This window comes from Etheostoma cragini, chromosome 2, assembly GCF_013103735.1.
Source record: "Etheostoma cragini isolate CJK2018 chromosome 2, CSU_Ecrag_1.0, whole genome shotgun sequence".
In the NCBI taxonomy this organism is placed as follows: Eukaryota; Metazoa; Chordata; class Actinopteri; order Perciformes; family Percidae; genus Etheostoma; species Etheostoma cragini.
In genome coordinates, this window is record NC_048408.1 from 25,871,915 (window position 1) to 25,894,600 (window position 22,686).

General features: G+C 41.4%; 1 protein-coding gene and 1 long non-coding RNA gene across 3 annotated transcripts in view; one reads left to right on the top strand and one right to left on the bottom strand.

The window, feature by feature from the left end:
* LOC117958632 overlaps nucleotides 1-13,780 on the bottom strand; it is a 17,634-nt gene extending 3,854 nt beyond the window's left edge. Inside the window, exons 1-2 of the long non-coding RNA XR_004659767.1 lie at nucleotides 13,770-13,780; nucleotides 9,062-9,064 (exon numbers count right to left, since the gene is read on the bottom strand). This is a non-coding gene — a long non-coding RNA (uncharacterized LOC117958632). The remainder of the gene's footprint in view (nucleotides 1-9,061; nucleotides 9,065-13,769) is intronic.
* Nucleotides 1-20,230, top strand: part of micall2b (mical-like 2b) — a 41,366-nt gene extending 21,136 nt beyond the window's left edge. The window contains exon 17 of one of the 2 annotated variants that reach the window (XM_034895116.1): nucleotides 20,206-20,230. The gene's annotated coding sequence lies outside the window, so the exon portion shown is untranslated. Of the gene's footprint in view, nucleotides 1-35; nucleotides 59-20,205 lie in introns of those variants that run through there. The other variant, XM_034895108.1, reaches the window with a different exon arrangement.
* The last annotated feature ends 2,456 nt before the right edge of the window (nucleotides 20,231-22,686 follow it).

Sequence of the window (22,686 nt, forward strand, 5' to 3'; positions counted from 1 at the left end):
AAGTGTCTGTGACAAGGCAGGAGGGTAATGATCAGTGTGTGTGTGTGTGTGTGTGTGTGTTTTGTGTGCTAAGCTCCTCCACGGTTGGATACTTCTGTTTGTCTGAATGACTAATGTAAAAGACAGAGAGGATGTGTGCTCAATGAATCACAAACACCATCTATCAGGGTGAATATTTCCACAAGCATTTTCAAGAATTTAAAAGATCAAATTAATAATTAAAAGTTCTTATTAAATGATTTGCTTTAAACGTCCCATTTCATGGTCATTTTTATGTCCGTATTTAAGTTTTTGTTTACTACTAGAACATGGTTAGTCAAAAAACTATTTTTTCCTAATTTATCTCATGCTGTCTGTGTGAGTATAGCTTACTTGTATTCACCCTCTGTCTGAAATACTTAATTTTTAAACCTGTCTCTTTATGGCCTTCTCTTGAAAATGCCTGCTTTAATCTGATTAGTCAGCATTTTTGGGTCTTTCGCATCTGGGCTCTCAGAGTCTGTGCACCCTCAATGCAGCTGTGGAATGATTGTAACGTCACTGTAGCGGCACTTTCTACGTATGTATACTATAGTTATGAGCTCACAGCTGTACGGAAGTCCTGCCAGCTCATTTAAAGGCACAGTTACTGCATTTGTTTTGGGACCTAAGAGCTAGGCTAAATGTGCAGGCGCAAAATCAAAACAATATATCCAAAAGTGGAACAAAACTATTTTGTTTTACTCATCAAATAATATCATTGTTTATTATTATACAATACAAAAAAAAAAACTTTCCCAGTACCTCTGTTTGATCATCATGGCACCTTAATATGATCTCTTACCTCTTGTCTATTTGAAGGTCAGTGAAAAACACTGAAGATGTGTGTACAGTAAGTGAGCTCATATTTATACTTAATTGAACTGAATTGAGATCAGCAGCAGCAAGAAGCTTAAAGCAGAAAATGAGAGAAGCACTCAAGTGGCTATCAGTTTCACAAGGGAACAGAAGTGAAGGAGGGGAGGAGGAATGAAAGGAGATGATTTGCAGCATTAATCCAAATTAAATTACATTGATAACATCTTTCTTTCTGGCTTCATTTTATATATTTTTCTCATTTCATTTTAAACATCCCCTTTTCATGTTGTTGTTTCTCGCACTCAAGACAGTAGGAGACGCAGTTTTTGGTTGTAAAGGAAACAGCTGGCTGGTTGCTCACTACAACATTTCTTTTAAAAACAAACTAACGAATGAACAAACAGCAATCAGTAGCTATTTATTAGACGCTCTTCCCTCTCTTTCTGCCTCTGTTAATAGTCTGAATTAGCATATAAATGAGAGATAGCATGTGATAGAATCCACTCTGCTTCCATGTGTCCATTGGGACTTATGATTATCTCTTTTTCCTACGTTTTGCTCCACTCCTTATTACTGTTTTCATCCTCTCTGTCTGCCTTTGTCTCTCTCTTTTCACTCTTCACAGACAATTATTCCATTCTTCCATTTCTATTTGAGGACTCCTATTGCTTTTCGTGAACTGATACAGTTAAAGTGAATCATTCGTTGTGGTTGTTGTATTTGTTTACCTGCCTGTGTGTGTGCTGCCACTGTGTGCCGTTAGTTTAAGCGTACTTAATTGCTCCTGACTAATTAGCAGATGAGTCAAGGCATTTGGGAGATAGCGTGCGCGCGCACACACACACACACACACACACACACACACACACACACACACACACACACACACACACACACACACACACACACACACACACACACACACATTTATAGCACCATTTTCCGTGTCCTAAGTGTTCGTCTCTTGTTTCTTCCCTCTCTTGGCTTCGTGTCCCTAGACAGTTGAAGCCCAGTGGTACGCAGCAGGAGGTGTTAATGATGTGAGGGCTCTGTGTTCTCTGCTGGGAGCGATCTGTTGTGTGTTAGCTGCTGTCTGTCACCATACGAATAGAAAAACATCTTCATAGTTCATATGAAGTGTGTGTGTATGTGTGTGTGAGTGTGAAACTGATGTGAGTCTGTCTGGTTTTCCACTTTGCAGTTGCTCTGCATATTAAAAATCATTAATCTCCTGCCCCGCCAAACAACACCCAGACAACTTTATTAGTGTGTGTGCGTGTGTGTGTGTGTGTATGTGTGTGTGTGTGTAGTCATGTTGGAATGTTGGAGTGTGGACTGAAACCCAGAGGTAATGTTTGGTACCAGTGCTGTACTTTCTACTTCTGCTACATCTCAAAGCAAACTGTTGTACTTTGTACTTGATTACTGTAGCTAATTGATGCCTGTAGCTATTAAGAGGATCATTTTATGATGAGATACACGCATTAAAAATGAATTTTCTCCAACTGAAAGAACCGAAACAAATCATTTTTTTTACTTAACTTTAGTGGTATCTTGACATTAAGATGTCCGTCTCAGAGATTCCCACCTTGACCCAAATTCAGTTGAAGGAAAAAGGAACTTTATGTGTTAACACAATACATGCGATCATGTAACTGATATGTTTCAGAAAAAAAATGTATAATGTTATGACATTCTGTGCCAGGAAAAGTATTATTCAGCACTGTCTGAAGATTATTTGACTATATTAATGTAAATATTTCTGCTATACTAATGATCATTTATCTAAAAAACTTTATTTAATTCTGCTTTCTTTCCTTATTCGGCTCACATAGTATCTTCCTTTATACTGCATAATGTGCCTGTCACATTTACCTGGAACTGAGCGTTCTGTTTGGGCTTTTGCATTTTTTTGTATTGTTATTCCCAGCTGGCGGTTGTCTTGTTGTTTTGTGGGGTCCTATCTTCTGTATGTCTGTTATATAAAATATGAATAAAATAAATGCATAAAATAAAAACAATAAAACAACAACAACAACTTGTCTTCAGATAAACTGTCCAATGACCTGCTACTCTGGAAAATCCCAGTGACTTGCTGTGGCCTGTTTTGATTTATTTAATTCAACAGTGTGTTTCTGTGGGCCACTGGTTGTGGAAAGAGACTAATGTAATTGGAATGTCCCGTGGCATTGTCGGCTAGCTGGTAGGTAAATCATGGCTGGGAAGTGATTCTCTGCTATTGCTGAACCTTTTAATTTTTTAACACTCCTTTAATAGTTCTTGTGTTTAGTGATTTCATTTCTTGTATCTTTGCCGTTGATTTTTGTGTTTTCCCTTATAACTTTCACCTGCTAGGTAAGATATGGTGAACGTTTTAGCAAAGAGTTGTCTATTTATACAGTAGTTAGTTTACCGGTATTGACTTAAATCACAAAACAAATAGGTAACATAATCTTAACATGATCATGTAAAAACAATGTGTCCATATGCAACAACACTTTGTCAACACAATACACATGCATCAGACACAAAACAACATTTGAAGTTGTGCTTCAGTCTTGGACTCCAAATCTTTTTAGTTGCTAAATGCTTGGCTACATTCGCCAGCTAGTCACTAAGTTTGTCTGCTATTTGGTGCTGAGCAGGCAGCGTATCAGAGTTTTATCACTGAACAGCCATGAGAGCAGTGAGACTAAGCAAAACTGTAAAAGCTGAGGGACGCTTAAAAGCTCAGTGGAGCTGACTTCCAAAAAAAGAAGTTGTTTCGCCACTCACAATGTGGTAGGAAAAGCTGAGACAGAGTCAGCCAACACTTGGGCTCAGTGTGTCCATCATCAGGATGATCAGTCTCTACTAATGTTTGGTAATGTGTTACACTGACTGACCGTTTTCCCTGGATAAATACTGAGAGCTGGAGTTGGCTGATGCACACGCTCGCACAAATAGAGCAGTTGTAGAGTAAACATTTGAATAGTAATAATTATTACTAGACCTTTTTTCCAGCGACTGAAAAATTAAGTGAGGCCAAATGAAACACAAACTTTGGCGCAGTGGCTTCAAAACGGCAAACCAAGAAGATGATTTATGATCCGGTGGAACACTAGCACTTCAGTTTCACCAAACTCAAGATTTGCGTTCATTTCTTTTTTTTGGCTTCCATCTTTCTTCCTCTGTTTCTACTGCTTTGCTTTTCTGTTTTGTTGTAGCCTGGTGATGGTTAGTCTACATGAGCTAAAACACCAGACCAAACCAGATAGAAAGGTTGGTAGGTCCAGTAGGGAGAACTTGCCTGTCAGTGTTAGCGGGTAGCTATTACCACCGTATGTAGCTGCAGAGGGTCAGTAATAATGTCCTCTGAGACCCTCACAGTCCCAGAGTCAATCCCCACCTATACAAGTGATACCCCAGTTTGGACACAAATATCGTTCAGGCCTGGCTAGTCTGACCAGACACCAAAACCCGCAGAATGGGTGTTGAGTTTCCTGGGTTTTCTTTTGAAGCCAAGGAAGTGGGGCTCTGGCCAATGGGACATGGAGGACATCTTTGTCATCATTATTCAGCATCTTCAGAAGGTGGGAAATCCGCATGCTGGTATAAATCTATATCACGTTTGGCACCCCCAGCCCCCCTTCCCATTGGGGGTGAAAAATAATGTCTTGGGTGCTATGGGTGTTAAGTCCAAACCACTTTGGCACTAAGCTCACTGTTTTGTCATCTATTTTACTCAGCACTTTCTGTTGGACATGAACGTTGGAGAACAGATGTCTCACACACACACACACACACACACACACATAGAGGATGCACAGTGATGGTGAGAATAGATGAGTCTGGATTGAGTGAATTAAATTGAATCACAGTGTGTTAGGCTTTGCCTGCACAGGAAGAAAATTTTAAGACACACGGACACATACACACACACAGCAAATCCTTTAGATCTGACATCCTTTCAGATATCCGCATTAGGCGCTATAATCTAATTCCTGGCTATCGTTTTACAAATCGAAACATGACACACCACTCATATTCAATATCACCAAACCTCCAGCCTTTTAGTTTGGCCTCTCAAACCACTGTGTAAAAGCTTCATCATGGGCCATGCTGATGAAATTACCCTCAATTATCCCCCCTGTCTCTTTCTCTTTTTCCCTCCAACTCTCACTCCCCACATTCTGTCTTACTTGAAGGAGTGTGCAGATTTAATTTACAGCAGGACTCATGAGCCACTTAACGCAATCTTTCTCTGTGTGCAAGGATTGATTGATTAGGTCTTATCTTGTTATCTGGGTCTGTGGTCGTTTTGATAGGCCTGTTTGTTCTCTCACTAGTCTCTCAGTCTTTCTATCTGTATCCCTTTCCTTCATGTAATTTCATACCTCCGTCTTCTGTGTGTGTGTGTGTGTGTGTGTGTGTGTGTGACAGCCTGCAGATTCTCTGTCTACTTTTCCTCCAATGTGGGAATCAAAAAATGATAAGGACGGATTGTCTTGCAAGATCAGAATTAGGAAATTACATGCTTTACCCGTCGCAGACTCACCCCCCTCCCTCTCTGCCGCTGGACTGCGAGCTGATATTGTTTCTCAGAATTTGCTCTAATTGCTCGGCTGTAATAGCTGACTAAGTAAATACACAACTGATGCTGTTTCAGCCTAGAGGCATCAGCATGTTCACTGTGAGCTGGTTGTTTGGTCATTGTAGTTTTTGAATGGACTAAGTAAATTAGTAAATTCTCCTCAAGTGCAGGTTAACTGTAATGAGTTCATCTTGATAAAAGATGTTGATGTTTGACTCCGATTTTAAGTTGCTCTCAACATACTCATAGACCAGTATAAAGGAAGATAGAAATAAAAAACAAGGACAGCAAAGCTAAACAAATAGACCAAAATATTATGTAAACATAGATAGATAGATATAGCAACACGTCTATATACATTTATTTGTAGACTGTAAACAAATATAAATAGTGTAAGGAATCCGTACTGAATTGGTACCACTTTTTACATTACTTTTAACATTATAAGCATGTATAGGTATTGCAGACACAACTTGTTGCAGGTTAAATGTTGGGGCTGGGCTTAGTCAAAGGAAAACATATCTATAATTTTGTTTTTGGATTTTGTCTTTCACAGTGTAGTTGCTCTGTAAAGGGATCTATTTATGGACAGTGTGGTGAAGAGTATAACAACAGCAACATATACTGTGGCAGATTGTATTAAAATAGACTCTGAACCTATTCTTCAAAGGTGCAATATGTAATACTGACAGCTAGTACAAATTCAAAACACTGGAGAGAGTTGTCTCCACCGCCCCTTCCTCCCCGGACTCAAAGTTCACATTGGTTGCCAGGCTGAGGCCGCAGCATTCACAACAACGTTGCTAGACGCTTGTCTCACATATATTACTTCACAGCCCAGCGGAGTAGCTAATGTTAGACGCTGGATATGTTGAGAGTCATAAAAGCCCATTCTCACGTAGAGCTACTCTATGTTCCCAACTGACAGACACACTTCCTCAGCTTAGCATTACAGTAGGAACCGCTAAAAATTCCTCAACCTCGCTGTCCTTTACGACCTGACTGAAAGACACACTTTATTGGCTTAGAATTACGGCGACAATCAATAATCACACTGCTAAATCACGGTCCTCTCTTCACAATTTATAAACCCCTCTTTTGGCTTAAAATAAATCACCGCACTGCACATTGTAAACAGCCGTGACTTGCTTGGTCCTCCAGTAACATTAGCAGTAAGCAGGGTTAGCATGGCGGCGTTAGGAAGGACCAGTCGGGGTCACTTTACTGGCTGTGTCTCAATTGTATTTGCGAGTATGTAAACAACTCAGTTACTATAGCTATGTAATTCAATGTGAGTACACAAATGTTGAAATGACATAACATGTCCATCCCTAGTAGCCGTGATAATTTAACCTGAAGCTAATGCTTACCTGTTCAGGAGGACATTAGCCAACTGAGTCCTTTTGGGCTCTAAACTGTCTCAATCTTTCAAATACATGTCCAATATCTACCCGGGTTTGTTACGTCTCTGGTCACGCAACACACCGTTTTTCTTTCGGTCGGGTAAACTCTATCTCCGTTGATCCTGTTTGTTTGTTTACTGATTTCATGGCTGTACTAACGTTAAAGGTACAGTATATCTGGCAACCCGGCCTGGCTGTCAAACTGGGCAGTTGATAACAACACACAGGCCAAAACACAAGCAGAAATTCCTTCACAGAACGGAAATTTCAAAATGTAAAAAAACACTAGCTTTAACATTGGTGTCCGAAAAGATTGTATTTTTTATAACTTTGCTTGCTTCCTTGATATCTGATGAAGCATTGGGGACATTTTTGGATGTATTACAGCAAATATATTACACACAGGACCTTTAAAGTCATTATGTGTATTTGTACTGAGACAACTGTGACCAGTCGTCACGTGACTGGCTGGCAGTCACCTATTTTGATGGGATATCATTCAAATTGTTGTGCATGAGTTTTCATACGATATCATACAAACCCATTCCTGTGTTGCACTGTAGCAGACAGGAATGTATGGTGCTATCATGCATGATCAGGGAGTAATATTTGATTACTGTATGACTTATGCATGTTTTAAGATAAAGATTGACTGCTTGTTTGTGGAAAAACAGTCAACAAGGAATTAAAGGTTTCAGTTGTTATATCAAACCTTAACAACAAAATCTTTATTAAACAAATTAACCATTACATTGCCCCGATCCCGCCAATCAGGGGGAAGATGCTAGAAATGAAATGTTCACAATGTTAGAAATGTTCTACTAAAATAAATGTTTTTTTACATTGTTTTTCCATTCCTTTGTGCAAATCTGCTTCAGCGAGTGCAGGCATTTGGAAACAATGTTTAGCTTTAAATAGATACTAATTAAGCAGCATCTGAACTAAGCATCATTGTTACAATATCACAAAACCAGACACAAATAATTGTTACATTGTATGGAGAAGTTGGCTTTTTATGGGTGAAATTACACATGGCAATGATTGTTTGTTGCCAAAAGTGCTTTTGTTCACTCATCCTTTATTTCTAGACTTTTACAACAACAAAGTAATTCATTTCAAATAGAGCGGGTGTGTTGTGCATTTGCAACACCGACTTGGCAGAACACATTTACAAACTTTTCCTGACATTGTGAGCCTTTCAAGCTTCCTTGTCCTTATCCTGCTCTCACCCGTCAAACCTCCTGCCTTCATCCATCACATCTTTTTGGCCTGAACTCTAAACTTAGCCCTCATGCTGTCTCACCCAAAACTTGACCCTTCCTCACCCCTGCACCCCCATCTCCTCCACTATATGCGTCCTCACCACATGCACTGCTCCTCCTCATCTCGCTCCCTTCCTGAGCTCAAACCCACCTTCCAGTCGCCTTCACATTTCCCACCGTCTGCCCCAAGCCAGCTTGGGGCAGACGAAATGTGAAGGCTCTCACACACACACACACACACACACACACACACACACACACACACACACAGTTGAAGCGGCAGGTTCTCTCTAATGACATCCTTGGAGTATAATTAGTCTGGCCAATTAACAGCAGTAACGATGCTTGCATTCATTATGTCAAATTACACTGTGCTGACAAAGTGTCAACTCAGCTACGCTCACCTGCTGAGGGTATCTGCGTGTGTGTGAGTTTATGAGTGTGTTTTTGCTAGTTTATTAAATCCTACTTCATCACTCTAAAGATGAGGAATGTGTTACCGGTTTCTTCATTGCAAGTGCGCACACACACACACACACACACGCACATTCAATTAGCACACAAGCAGTAGATCTGTTATTCTGGTGCCCGTTAACGGGGTGAGGCTCTTGTGGCCAGGAATAAGGCCTGTGAATCCAGTTGTATCAGTACATTGCATTATTAAATCATGGATATTGATTTTCTGTGAATATGTGTGTGTGTGTGTGTGTGTTATTAAATGCGACAGTGTTATTAAATGCCATATATTACTATGAGTCAGATGGGATGGTGGTAGCTGTGAACTGTGTGGAATGAGATGTGACTCACACACACACACACACACATGCAGTATGCATAATTCTGATGAATGTGAGGGAGGGAGGCGAGGCCAGGAGGGGCTGGAGATGGATTCATCTTAATTAGCATTTCGGTCCTCTAGAGGTAAGCTACTTCGCTGGGAACACACACACACACACACACACACCCACACACAGTTGATTATTTACTTGCTATACTTACTTTACTGCTATAACTAAAAGAGCTCTCGGAAAGCGCAGACCTCCGCAATGGCATGCCCTACCTCACAATGTTAATGCAGTGGAATTTTCTCAGTTTTGGACACTTCATGAATACAACACAAAACCACATCTCGCAATGTTAACAAAATTGAGAAATATTTCCAAGTTTCATGAATATAGGTTCAGTAGTTTCTCCGTAATCTTGCTGACACACAAACAAACCAACCAACAACCGGACAAACCAAACCTCCTCAGCGGAGGTAAAGATTTGATGAGATTTGGCAGGTGTGTGCTTTAGTCCTTCTGCAACCTAGTTACCCATGACACTCTTCTCTGAGACGTTAACGTAAATCTTCACGGAAGCGGAAATACAGCTTAGGACATCCAAAGCATACAAAACAAAACTGTCTGTGTTTAAGTTCAAGTGCTTGAACAAAGACCTCTCAAGGATTATCTTAAAATTGTAATCAATACAGGAATCCAAGTTGATTGGTCTCTGCTTGCATTTACCATACTTGTGCAAAATGTTTTTCCAATGATCACCTTCAGTCAAAAATAGAAAATGTAGTCTGTAAATGGTTTCAGAAGAACAACATGACAAGCAATATTTTTATCGGTAAAGAAACATCATATGGTGGCTACAGAAAGACTTGTAAGCAGGATAAATTTGTTTTAGATGTATACAAATGCTACAGGTTTTTACAATTACTTTGTTACTAATTTCAGAACCTTGATGTTATTTTTTAAAACTCTAGACTCAAAACTCATAACAGTCATGACTTGTAACACAGGCTGTCCAATGTTAAAACATTGCATTGTGGATTCATATATTTAAAGAAATCTTGCACTTCCACAATCATTGGTTCACAAAACTAACGTTTGTGAAATACTAATGAAATGTTACTTTAGATCACCCACACAAAAGCTACCCATGGTGTCACTGTGTCATTATTCGTACAATCATTGAATATTGTTGTAGAAAATAGGTGATACATGTTTCATTATGATACTAGATGAAAATACATCCCTGTAAAAGCACTGCAGTAGTAGAAAGAATACTACAGACACAGTGGAGTCATTGAACACAATCTGAAATGTTGATGAAAAACAATATATATTATAATAACCGCAGCTGCCCGCGTTTTCCTGTAAAAACAACAGTTTTTATTCAGTGTTTAATTCAATTCAACTTTTTTTTTTTTTTAGTATCAATTCACAACAAGAGTTATCTCAAGACACTTTACAGATAGAGTAGGTCTAGACCACACTCTACAACTCACAAGGACCCAACAATTCTAGTAATTTCCTCCTGGATTTGAGTAAATGTACTGCATTACTTTCCATCACTGAATAAAAATACATTTATGTTTATGCACATGGGCTCATGCATATGCCAATACACACACTTAAACTCAGACATGATCCAAGGAAAGGACAGAGACCTGAGCAGTCCTCTGATAGGCAATTAGCTTGTGAAGTGACATAGACATGCACGCAAAGTCTCTGAAAACGCATGCACGCATGCACACACGTAGAGGCAGAGCTGGCTTGCTCTCTTGAAAGGCAATTAACTTTCTTCAGACACCTCATCAGCAAGTGAACAACCCCCCCCCCCCCCCCCCCCCCCCCCCCCCCTTTAATCGGAGACACAAACACGCACACATCCTCACAGCTTTGCATATGCAGTGTTCACTGAAGCATTGATATGCGGCGTGAGCGGGAGAATCTGTTCCGATTGCTCGCGCCTTAGCATTGCTAAATTTCAAATGCACATACTCACATACACCCATTGGAGGGATCAGGGGGCAGATGATTCGTCAGGAGTCCTGCTGAGTTAAGTAATCACACTCGGCTGTTTAATCACTAACGAGAACCTGATGAGGCTCTTTAATTAACACAACACTAATTGAAGAGGGCTGGCGAATCACAGCTCTCTATCCTGTCTGTTATTTGAATAATTAGAAAGCAAAGGATTGTGGGCGAATAGCCTCCAGCTGTAGGTAGGTCAGAGGTTTGTGTAGCCTGGTAATACATTAGACGAGTTCTTCCGTGGCTTCTTTCATATCTCAGATTATTTCACATGGTGTGGATTTGAGAAGTCACTTACAGATGTAATGAAAAGATTTGACAGTAAAACAGTTTTATAAACTAATCTAAATGATATCAATGTTTTCTCCTCATCTTGTTGGCCAAATTGGTTATAAAGTACATACAGCAAACTAAGGGTGCTGTTTTAGTTATTACATGTTGTAACAAAGCAAACAGACAAATAACCTGTCTTGTTACAAAATGACAGTACCTTGATATGATGAGAATCTGTTCAAACATTTAAAAATTACAGACACATCTTGCTATTATGTCCCTGAACATCTCCATAGAAACTGCTAATCTTTTTTGCTGGTATACTAGCTAGCTGCAGCAGTAGTAACATGCAGATTTAGTACCTAATGACAGGCTAATTACCTTGCATACTGATGCCGTATCCAATTGTTGTAGAAGTGGCAGGGAGTACTGAGAAAGGATGCAGCACAGACACAGGATGTTCAATACATCACAGATAGCTTGTACAAGCCTATGAAGTAAGGCTCTCAAACCTGCGGCCCGGGGGCCAATTGCGGCCCGCGAGATGATATTTTGTGGCCCCCTACTCAACATCAATGTTTACTGTTAGTGCGGCCCTCGCGTTCGGAAACTTTTTGTCATTGTGCTTGTCACTTATGTTAGGTCTGCTGCTGGTTGCACCCCGTCTCTATTCTCCTCCCCTCTGTCTGTCCTTGATTGCAGGAGTGAAGCCTGGTGTGCGGGAGTCAGGGTTCCAGCTGCAGCTCATCAAATCCAATCACCTCTGCTTCAAATACCCGGTCAACCTACCACTCCTTGTCAGTTGTTTAGACTATGATGTTAGTCTCTTTAATGACTCTTGACAGTCTCCTGACAGTCTCCTGACAGCGGCGTTTGTTGTCAAGCTAGCTAAGTACCTGGGAAAGTATCAATGTTAGTCACTTGTTTGAAACGTGTTTCAGAGTGATGGAAAATATGTTACATCACACACAGCACAGACAATTTTCAGTTTTTTCTGGGGCACCCCTACATGCACAGGGGCACCCCTACATGTCTCATGTGCACAGAGAAAGTTGCGGTGTACAAGGAATACAACATCAGACATCATCACTCAACTAGTCATGCTGAGGAGTATACAAAACACCAGGGAGATGAGAGAAAGAACCAGGTAGCCAACCTTAAAAAATGTTTTTTGAGGCAACAAGATTTATTAAAGAAAGCCAACAAAAAGAAGGAAGCAGCAGTTGAAGCTAGCTACGTGGTGCGTGAGATGATTGCTATGGCCGGGAAGCAGTTCAAGGAAGGCAAGTTCATCAAAAAGTGTAAGTTACTAGCTGCAAGTAAAGTCTGTCCAGAAAATAAAGGTCACTTTAGCAATATCAGCCAACTGTGACCAACTGTTTGAGAAAAACTAACGTTTTGGTGCCTTCTCAGTCGTTCTTGATGAGAGCACGGACAACACTGACACTGCGCATCTCGCAGTATGTCCGTGGTGTTGACGACAATTTTGAAGTGATCTAGGAGTTGCTCACTGTGATTCCAATGCACGTAGACCACCGCTCAGGAGATGTTCCGCTAGCTGTGTGGTGCTATTGAGGATGCCGGTTTGCCATGGAGGGGGTTTGCTGGAATGACAACTGACGGAGCACCATCAATGACAGGAAGGAAAAATGGACTGGTGGCACTTGTTCAAAGTAAACTGGAAAAGGAGAATGTGGAGGAGGCCATTGCTCTGCACTCTATTATCCATCAGCAGGCCCTTTGCGGCATCAACCATGTCAGATCTAGGGGCTTAAAGCACCCGCAGTTCTGCGCTTTTTTGGAGGAAATAGAGTCAGAATAAGAGGATGTGCTCTACTTCACCGAGGTAAGTTGGCTGACAGTGCTGCCTGTGACAATGTGAGGGCATTCTCCACAAACCTTTGTTATGGAAAGCCCAGCTCTCTCAGACAAACCTCTGCCATTTCCCAGCATGCAAGGAACCCATGGAAGGGGGCACACCATTCAGTGGTGAGAAGTATGCTGATGCAATTTCGAAGCTACAGGAGGAATTTGAGGAGGTTTGCTGACTTCAAGACACACAGAGGCCACTTTTCAAATTTTTTCTCACCCCTTTTCCTTCAATGTGCAAGATGCTTCTCCTGTATTTCAAATGGAGCTCAGTGACCTGCAGTGCAATTCTGAACTCAATGTCAAGTTCAGGGAGGAGAAGTGGAAATGCAGACAAGGTTGGACAATTTTTGAGAGAATTGCCACCCACCTTCCCTGAGCTCTCCAGGATGTTCAAGCGGACCATGTGCCTTTTTGGGAGCACTTATGTTATAAGCTCTTCTCCACCATGAACTTTAATAAGTCAAAGTACCGGTCCAGACTCACTGATGGACATCTTCAAGCCATACTGAGGGTTTCAACTGTTTCTTCCCTCAAGCCAAATGTGTCAGGTCTCTGGCAGCAATGAGTAGGCAAGAGAAGCCTATGTTCTTAAGAACCGTTCATGTTCAGAAAGGAATGTTCAAATTCAGATGAACAGTTCATTTTCAGAAGAAACATTCCTGTTGAAGAACTGTTAATGAAGAAGATTGGATCCGTTGTGGTCCTTTTTTTGGAATACTTGAAACACATTTTTGTGAAACACTTGATGTGGCCCAATCAAACCCAGACTCTACCTCCAGCAGCCCCCAGGTAAGTTGAGTTTGAGACCCCTGCTATAAAGTTATGCAATTATTATTGAGCTGTTTATTTCTCTGATTTGTTATGTGTATATGTGACTGACTGTCAAATTGTCATTTCCTTAACTCCTGGTAGCAAATATTCTAGAGCCCACTACCGTTCCAAGTCATTCTTACTACCTCTGCAAGTCAGCACTGGTTTCCATCAATTTTTCTAACGCAATACTTCAAAATGCGCATAAAAATACGATGTAGATACTCACTTGACCAGACTGCAGCTACAAAATAGTGGCTATTGGTCTTTTTCATGGCACATATTTTGACACAGCAGGAAAAGCACGGGTGCAAATAATAAAACTGATGGCTTAATTCCATTTAGCTGCTTTGGTTTCTGGTATTGCTCATGGAGTCTCACTGTCTTACTGTCATAGCTTACTGGGAGACTTGAGTAATATATAGCCATCGTTAACTTTATTGGTAACAACGTTGCTTTTCATACTACCACATGCCAAAAAGCCTGCTGCTTGACTCAGGTCAGGACTTACAGTATAAAACCTGGATCAAGTAGGTTGAAAAGTAAGTTAAGCTATTACTAAAAATCTACTGACTGAATTGTCATAACTTAATAAAGTGAGTACAAGTGACTAATAGCATGCCGGATATTTTTGTGACACAGACTGGGAACTGGATATTGCAAACAGAGAGATGCTAGTTCTCCGAAAGCTCTTTTACAAACAGTACGGTTGTTTATTTGTATCTGTTTCTTTCATAATAATATTCTGAGACATTTTTTTCAAAATAAGAGATGAAGATTATTACCTTTCATCAATGAAACATCAATGAATTTTGAGTTGTCGAGTGGACTTTTTTTCCATCAACAACTACAACAAAAAGAAAAATAGGAGCTAGGTTTCCCATTTATTGTACATTCAAATTCAACTTGTTTCTCAGCTGCTCAAAGCCAACAGACAGGCGGAGAGCTTTCTCAATCCTTTGTTCAACATAGATATTCATGTTTCATAGAGTGTAGGAACATTTGGCCACGATTCATAATTTTCCATGAATGAACAAACATTTACAGAAGCTGATAAGATTCTGACATCTGTGAGCCTGTTGTAAACAACCAGGAAAATGTTCAAAAACTTTGTGAATCCTCTCTGTGTCAGCGCAAAGACTGAATATACCTCATGAAGAGTTTACAGGATTTGGATTGGACTGGGTTGATTATGGCGTCTCTGTTGAAGTGGGGGGAGAAGTTTGGTAAAGTTTTATGTGTCGTGGGGGGGGGCAGCGGATGCGGGACCGAACATGGAGGGGGGGGGGGGATTAGGGTTTTGTTAATGAGGATTAAAGACCGGTGGAAAGCAACTAAGCTGAGCACCACCGTCATCAGACCGATTTAGTTCCTGGCTCCTATTTAGAAGGATTACCAAACAATGTTATTGTAATTAGAATTGTTCTACCAATGAGACTGTTGAAGCTATTCTAGTCCGTTGTTACTTTATACTGCGTTGCTAATGTAGCGGCTAATGTTAGCGCATTTGCCCTGCTAGTCACGTTATCACGTTATACATGTCCAGGAGACCTTGTTGAGGTACATTTGCAATGCTTACTTTGTTTGCATGGTACAGGTCCAAGTCAGTGTAAAAAAACGTCAACGGCATCTCTACAGAGCTTTAAAAGTACAGATTCTTCCTGTACTTGCGCAGCAGGAAGATTAACCTTGGGAGTGTTTTCTCTCCTCTTTTTACTTCCCCCCAGAAAACTGCTGCTGTCTGTTTATAGGTTCCACATGGGAACAGGACAAAGGTTTAAACAGAGGGGGGATTTCAGAAGATAATTAAGGAGGAACGAACAGGCAAACTATTGAAGGAGGTACGGAGAAGGGATTGAGAGCAGAGAGGATAACAGAGGAGCGGAAGCTACCTTTGTTGTGTCTCAAACAAGTGGATCAACTCAACTGCTTCTCAAACGCCATGAATATGTATTATATCAGGTTATTCATCCGGTGCTATTGTTCCACCTCAAATTATGTCCCACCAGATGAACACTGAGGGAACACAAAAGAAAATTGGGCAAATAAAAATCGAACAAAAACAAAAAAAACAACAGAGGTGTTCTTTTCATGTCCACGCGGGTTTTTGGGAATTGGAGGAATCTTGAGAGATGACTCGCTTTTATTCAACCGAATAATGCCATCTTTTGAGGAAACCGCTCTAATTAACATCTATTTGAATAATCAGATTATTCTACATTCTTAAAATGTGCTGATGAGAAAGCAGGAATACATTGCAGGAGTATGTCTTTTGTCATTGTGCACTAATACACCAAAGGAAATGTGAGAAATACTTAACGTTAAACCTATTTTGTTCCACAGAAAGATGTAATTAAGGGGGTTTATTGCTGGATGGGAAATTCCATGTGAGTATGTAGCTGGTACACATTTCAGATATTGTTTTATTGTATACATTCCTATTTCATTCTATTTTTTTCTTTGACTAATTCAACTTATTCTGAAAATGTCCAGATATCACAATTTCTGTGTGGTTGTAATGTATAGGTCTCTTGGCAGATCCACCACTTTGGTGGTAGGAAATATCTCGTTAAAATGGCTAAGTAAGTAACTTTCAGTTTTGGGTTGATTCTAGCGGCCAATTAGGACAAAAGCGTAGTGTTTTTACCACACCTGCTGTTGTAATGGTATTTTCTTTACGGTGCCGTATTTCCCACTGTAGATTACTGAGTTAGCGTTACGGGGAGGTCTATATAGTCAAGATTATTTTGCTCAACCAGAAAATCATAAATTTCCAATAAGAGAATAAGTTACAGATGCATTGTTGCATTTGAAGTGTTGCAGATGGTGACTTAGCCTACTTTGGATGTCTCGTGAGCTAAACCGGGTGTAACTATCAATGCTTTGGCTCGTGACACAGTGACAGATTGTTATAGCAACCAACGCTATAATAACTTAGATAAATTTAGCTCATTGTATGAAACCCAAAGACGCTTTACACAAGTAAGGTCACAGGTGGACAAGGGAAAATAAACTAGTAAGCCAACACAAACATGGACTAAAAGGAGAATGTCCGTGCTAAATTGAAGGGGGAAGTGATATAATGTAGGCTACTGACATACAACCACATTGCAGAGTTTTTCATGAATGGAATAGAGGTATTACATATCTGAGGGACAAGTTTTCCTTTTACACGGCTCCGCATAGGTTTGCCAGGGCCAATGAAAGAGAATAAAAGAGGTGATTTTGCTTTGCCATTCGCAAATCAAACAACAAACATAAGACACGCACACACACACACACACACACACACACACACACACACACACACACACACACACACACACTCTCTCTCTGACACAAACACAATAGTATAGGTAAAACTCACTTGCAGGAAACAGAGGAACAAGGGGCTAATTAGTGATGATGAGAAGTTAATTTAGTCAGACACCTCAGGTAATAGTCTCCCCCCTCTCCTGTCTTCATCTCCCTATTGCTCACCTTCCTTCTCTCTCAAACATTCCCCACTCTGCACATTGCTTCTTACGCAACAGCCCAACAATTTTCATGTTCAGACAAGGTGTCAAATGTTTTGTGTTGTGCTTTTTTCTAATATCCCTTCAGTGTGTCTATGCTTCTCTCTGTCACACATACAAACACATTCTTCAGAGATCACAGAGGCTACAAAGCAGGTGAGGTTGTCAAGTTGACTAAGTGGGAAATTACATTATCTTCTGCTTTGACATTTCTGAATTGTATTGCTGAGTGTTTGTGTGTGTGTGTGTTTGTGTGAATGGGAATTGTTCCTGAGCTAAATGTTTGCTAGCAGGTGAGCCTGTTGTTGACAGATGGTGTTTGTGAGAGAAGCTCGCTCCCTGCAGAGTCTCACCCCAGGAAAATGCTCATGCTAACGCAGACAGGCCCGGTATACAAACACACACACACACACACACACACACACACACACACACACTTGTACATACTGTACATAGAGCACTATCACACTGTCAAGCAGGCGCTGAGTGTGGAGCCCCAACCCACATGTGAGATAGACCACAAAGAAAAAGATACAAATGGTGAGGAGAGGAAGGGGTAACCAAGTAGGTTTATTTCTTACTGCCATCCCCTCACTGCCCTTTGTGTTGGAAACATGAGAAAGAACAAGACAGATACAAATGATCACTTTATATCTTTCCAAGTTGCATCTAATGACTTCATTGATGACTAGAAAGGCATCTTCTAATGCTTCATATATAAGGAATAAACATGTGAAGCCTCTATTATGCTGGCTTTTATGTACAGTATATGTTTATGCATGCATGATGAAAGGTTGGGACAGTATTAGAAAGTAAGATCAGCAGCAGATTTTGGAAAACACAAACCGACAAACTATTATGCTGTTGCTTTCTCTGCAATAATCTCAATCTTAAACTGCAACACATACTGACAGTGACGTGTGTCCTGATATCCACATCTGGACAAACTTCTTTTCTTACAATATGTACATATACCAATCATGGATTTTTCAAAAGGTTGTCCCCTGTGATATGATAACATATTGTTTTGTACTTAAAGTGTGTATTTCTGCTAGCAGCAGAAACTCGCCCCACAAAATTCTTCAGAGATTCATACAGAGATTAGATGTCCTTGAGAAGAGACCCCCTCACCCCATACTCCCGCAGCACCTCCCACAGTGCCCCCCGAGGGACCCGGTCTTACGCCTTCTCCAGATCCACAAAACACATTTAAACCGGTTGGGCATACTCTCAGGCTCCCTCCAGGATCCTTGCGAGAATGAAGAACTGGTCTATTGTTCCCCGACCAGGATGGAATCTGCTTTGTTCCTCTTCAACCCAAGGTCCAACTATCGGCCAAACCCTCCATTCCAGCACCTATGATTAGACTTTACTAGGGAGGCTGAGATGTGTGATACCCCTGTAATTGGAACCCACCGTCTGGTCCCCCTTTTTGAACAGGGGAACCACCACCCCGGTGTGCCACTCCCTAGGCACTATACCAGACCTCCACGGAATGTTGAAGAGGCATGTCAACCAAGACAGCCCCACCACACCCAGAGCTTTCAGCAATTCTGGACGGATCTCTGATGACAATCCCTAGTCATTCTCCAGCTCTGCTTCTACCATAGAGGGCCTTGAATAAATGGTTCCCCGCTACCCCCTCCTGAGGTGGCGATCCTTGGTGCCGACCAAAAGTCCTTCTCCATGTCTTCTCCTAACTTCTCCCACAACAGCTGCCTGGCCTCTTTCACGGCAGAGGCTGCAGCCCTTTGGGACTTTTGTTGCCCTGCAACTGCCTCTGGAGTCCTCTAGGATAACATATCCCAGAAAGACTCCTTCTTCAGTTGGAAGGCTTCCCTGCCACAGCTTCAGCAATGGAAACTTTGAATATGGTCCACTCCGGTTCCCTGCCCCCAACCTCCACAGGGAAATGTCGTCGTCTTGTGACTTGAAATACTGTCGGACAGGGGCGTCCTCCAGATGTTCACAATTACCCCGCACTACCCGTTTGGGCTTACCAGGTCTGTCCAGAGTCTTCCCCCACGCCCTGATCCAACTCACCACTAGATGGTGATCAGTTGACAGCTCCGCCCCAATCTTCACCCGAGTGTCTAAAACATACCGCCTAAGATCAGATGTAACTATTGTAAAATCGATCATTGACCCTCGGCCTAGGGTGCTCTGGTACCACGTACACTAATGAGCATCCTTATGTTTGAACATGGTGTTTGTGATAGACAATGTTTCTGTCCTATCTGAATTCTGTGTGGACTAGCCAGACGTTCCGCCACAACGGCAAAGCAAGACTACAATAACACAAAGGCTTATGACACCATTTTCTTCCCCGGCCGGCCGCCACCTAGAGAGCAGCCATTTTGTGCCTCTGAGATCAGATTAATAGTTTGGTGGCACCGCTTCCCATCAGCAGGTCCACTGGAGCGTGGCGACTGTGGAGGAGTCCCGATTAGAGCTAATGGCAGACTAAACAGCCTTTAAGTCGGGCCTGTTGTGTGTAATGAGACTTTAAGTGTGATGACAAGAGGAGAAAGAGGAAGGAAGACCACAGCCACACCGACAACCAGACGTTAAACAACCACTCAATGGTTTTAAAGCAAAATGTGGGTGAAGAATAGGCACACCAAAATACACACGTGAGGAAGGAAGTAAACCGTACGGAAATGTGACAAACGTATGTTTCAGAAGGGTTAAATAACAAGTCGGCAGAGAGGGGCAGACAGTTAAAGTGTTAGAAAGAGAAGAGAGACAGAAGCGAGAGGAGGGGGAGCGAGTGAGAGCTCCTGTAATTAGTCAGTTAATTACATCTGGATGATGATCTGCTCGGGGGGATGGATGTTGTTTGAGCTGTGTGAGTGTGTGTGTGTGTGTGTGTGTGTGTGTGTGTGTGTGTGTCTATCCTTGGCGGCTGTGTACACTCCAGAAAGCGTTTACTGAAATGGGAGCTAATTCTCGCTGTCTGAGGCCATTACGGTATTAATTTAATTTGGGTTAGCTGTCGCTAGCTCATTAACACATCTAATTAATTCATTGACATCAGAATTAAGTTGTTTCACTGAAAGTGACACCTCTCTCTCGTATATGAGAGAGTGGGAGGAGAGGGAGTGACAGATTGACTGAGAAACGGAGATAGGAGAGGAGATGGAGAGGGATGATGGATTGAATCATATCCACAAGAAAAATACTATTAATACATTTTGTCAGCTGCAGTGAGTAGAGTCAATCTGTTATGTACGAAATAAGGAAGAGGAATGGAGAGTAAGAAGGAACACAGAGGTGCAGATAATAGCTGTTTAAGAAAAGAGAAACAAGACTAAAAGTTTTCTTGTAGTCATTTGAGAGCTGAGGCCTTCTGTGACTTATCACTATATAATGTAAGGAGGACAAAATGACTTATTTTCATTTCCAATACAACTAAAACACACAAATGACAAAACATGTAGTTCATCTTTGGTTTAAGGACAAAAACTACTATTATGTTATGGATAGGTGCAAAGTTTGCATTGCATTGTTCAAAGAAAAAACATTAGTGATGGTGGGAAATGGGAAACAAACAGCAATCCCCAGTGTCCAAGGCACACAGCTTACTGACCCAAACATCCTTGTCAACTTGTTCCCTTTGCCTCATGTCGCTGACCAAGTTACCCTACCCTTTATACATCTGTTCCTGACCGACAAAAGACATAATTTACTGGGCCAGTTTTCTGAATGAGGACAGCTGTTTTGCTTTGTGAAGCGCTGGGCTGCACGTGTGTAACTTTATTTGTATAGCACCTTTCATTCAGAGTTACATTTAGACTACACTAGGCCAAGCAATTGTAGACCAGATCTAACCCTGCTGATGGACCAAGACTGGCAGTAGTGTGCAATTTTACAATATTGTATAAACATCACTCTTAAAATGTTTGACATTTCTTCCCTTTCATGTTTAGGGTTGATTATTAAAGGTCCTAATAACATGCTGCTTTTTGGATGTTTTTATATAGGTCCCAGTGGTCCCTGTATACTGTAATACTGTATCTGAAGTTGCTTGGTGCAGTATTACTTTAAATGCTATTGAGGAGGAGACAGGCGGGGCAAGATGGAGGCTGGGGGTGTGGCCTTAACCAACTGGCATGTTTCACTCGTTTGCAAGCCATGATGTCTCGCTCTCTCGTGGGTGGGCCAAATTCTTCAGGCGGGCAAAGCAGAGAAAGGGGAGGTAACCTTGCTCCATAAGGGGCAAGATTCCGGATTGACCCATCTGAGCTTTCATGTTCTAAAAGGCACGCAGGATACCCGGGACTCTGTTAACAGCATTTCTAGCCACTGGGGGACCATAGGCATGCAGAGGGAAGTTATATTGATGTTAAAAAACATTGTTCAATGAAATTTTCATGACGTGGAACCTTTTATAATGTGTCTGTAGCACAGAATACTGAAAAATATCAAAAAGCTGAAAGCTGGAATCAAATGTCTAGATTCATAACCTTTTAAACTTATTTTTTGATCAGTTGATTCCAGATTTTAATCCTAATACTTTTCTGGTTTATTGTGTTTAGAAAACATTTTTTTTTAGACATTCATTTATTTATTTAATTTTTTGGCACCAGTATCAGACTTCAGGTACGTATTGGCATAGTATTGAGAGATTTCTTTACCAGACACAGTATTCTCTCCATATTCCAACTTCCACATGTAAAACGTAGACACTTCATCTGACTTTTGTATTGTACAGGGTAGATAAACCATAATGTTATCACACAGTATTCCCCATGTAAGAATACTTGAAAACGTCGGCCAGTTAATTAGTTCTTGGAGGATTGTTACGGTGAAACCTAGTGTGGCTGTGTAGTTAGAGGTGGGACACCTTTGGAAGTGGCACGCGGTGTGATCCTGGCTAGAGGTAGGGATTATGTGGATGTAACTCACAGTTGGTTTCTTGTTAGAGGGGGGCGTCGTCACAGTCTGTCTCTGTGGTAAATTTGATTAAGGCTGGCGGGAGGAAGTGGTCCAACCGTGAACAGGTGCCCCTCACAGCTAAGTCGGGTTCAACCCTTGGTTTCTCTCTTCCTCTCTCTGTCATTGTACTTCCGGCTCCTTCCTGCTCTTTGTTCTCCCTCCATCTATCCGTGTAATCGCTCTCTATTTTCACCGCCGTCTCTTTGCCGCTGCCGCCCTTTTGCTTCATCTGTCTCTGTTTGTCTTGTAATCGGTTGCAGGAACGGAGGCCTCACAGCACATTGAAACACTTCTCCATCCTTGACTTGTCTTTTCTGCTGCGAGCCTTTCACTGACCTTCACAAACCTCACACGCCTTCTCCCCCCTCCTGTTCACTTTATCCCTACTTACTATGT